Raw genomic sequence first — 1675 nt, forward strand, 5'->3', positions numbered from 1 at the left:
CAGTATATTTTAAAATGAAATGGAGATCTTTTTTAAAGGTTAAAAACTCATTCAATTTTATGTCTTACAGGGCTTATACTGAGTTCAATATGCTGTATAACTATTAATTCAACTGTGAACCTAGAAACTTACAACCACTTGTGAAAGAAATGTACTCTTGCTCTGGAGTGTGTTACTGAATAAGTTAAAGCTGTAATGAAATGCTTCTTCTAATCATGTAGTTATTAAAATTTTTAAAAATAAATGTTGCATGCAAAGCTTAAAAAGTAAATTTGGATCTAATCATTTCTGTGTAAAGCTAGGAAAATAAAGCTGAACAAAAATTGAAAAAACAAAACAAAAAAAAGATATTGTGAAATTTAAGTAAAGATTAATGACATTTTCTCACTTAAGGCAGCCAGAGTAAGTTCAGTGATCTCTGACGTAGGCAGTGCCCTGGTCCAAGGCTGCCTGGGTTCTGCTCTCAGTGCTCATTGCTCACAGCTGTTCACCCACCACCACTGGCACCAGCTGTCCTCTCTGGAGAGAAGCTCCAGGCAACCCTTCCTCTGGAAGACACAGGGGCTTCCCAGGGCTGAAGCTGGAGAAGGCCTTGGCCATCTTCCCCAGCAAAGTCCCAAGTGAGGAGTCAGACCATAAGCCTTTGAGATCTAGGAGGCAGACAGAACTGGGGCAACTTGCCCTTCTCTTCTTTACATCTGTAAAATTATTCTAAAAATCACAATAAAATATAACGTGGTTATCCTTTTCTTTGGAAATTCTTAGAATGATGAAAAAAATACTTAAAAAAAAAAAAGCCAGCAGCCTATTGAAATCATGTGGGAGGAGTGCCCATGGCCAACTGCCAATTGCAGAGCCTCCTGCTCCCTCTGGGGAGATACAGGTCCACGGCAGCAACAAAAGGGCTCGTTCTAAAGGAACGTTCTTAGAGATACTTCCTCCCTTTGGATGTAGCTGATTAGTGCTAGCTTCACACATGAAACACCATTTCATGTAACAGCAGTGCTTTATGGAAAGTACAGCATTGAGAAATCCTGAAAGATTTTTCATATTTAAGAAAGCAGCTTACTTCACAGTCTACAAGTCATGGTCAATCTTTTCCTATATGTTTTAAAGAATAGTTTCCTACTTTATTTTTTTTAAGTTTCAACAGTTATACAAGTCATACACATTTTGGAAAGTGTTTGTCTAATTAAAAAGAAAAATGAATATGCTTGATACCTGTCAGTTTTACTACATCTGCTTCCAGGAAAAAGCTGAGGAAATCATCACAAAGTCCCTATAATAAGAATGACATGGGCAGGGCATGGTGGTGCACACCTTCAGTCTTGACTCAGGAAGCAGAGGCAGACTGATCTCTGTAATATCAAGGCTAGCCTGGTCAAGACTACCCTGGTCTACATGGCCAGGGGGATACACAAATGCCCCATCTCAAAAAAAAAGACAAAATGCACAAAGAATAATAGGAGATTTTTGGGCTGGAACGATGGCTCCGCAGTTAAGAGCACTTGCTGGTCTTGCAGAGGACCTGAGTTCAGTTCCCAGCACTGACACTGAAAAATTCACAACCAACTATAACTTTAGCTTTATGGGATCCAAGGCCCTCTTCTGGCCTCCAAGGACTGACTCTCTCTCTCCCTCTCTCTCTCTCTCTCTCTCTCTCTCTCTCTCTCTC

The 1675-nt window shown here is 40.1% G+C and overlaps 1 protein-coding gene across 1 annotated transcript in view; it reads left to right on the plus strand.

Annotated features, from left to right (window-relative positions):
* Window positions 1-1675, plus strand: part of Kcnab1 (potassium voltage-gated channel subfamily A member regulatory beta subunit 1) — a 294743-nt gene that overhangs the window by 279427 nt on the left and 13641 nt on the right. The window lies entirely within an intron of this gene.

The sequence above is a fragment of the Nannospalax galili genome, unplaced genomic scaffold, assembly GCF_000622305.1.
Source record: "Nannospalax galili isolate Female #2095 unplaced genomic scaffold, S.galili_v1.0 scaffold617, whole genome shotgun sequence".
Taxonomy (NCBI): domain Eukaryota; kingdom Metazoa; phylum Chordata; class Mammalia; order Rodentia; family Spalacidae; genus Nannospalax; species Nannospalax galili.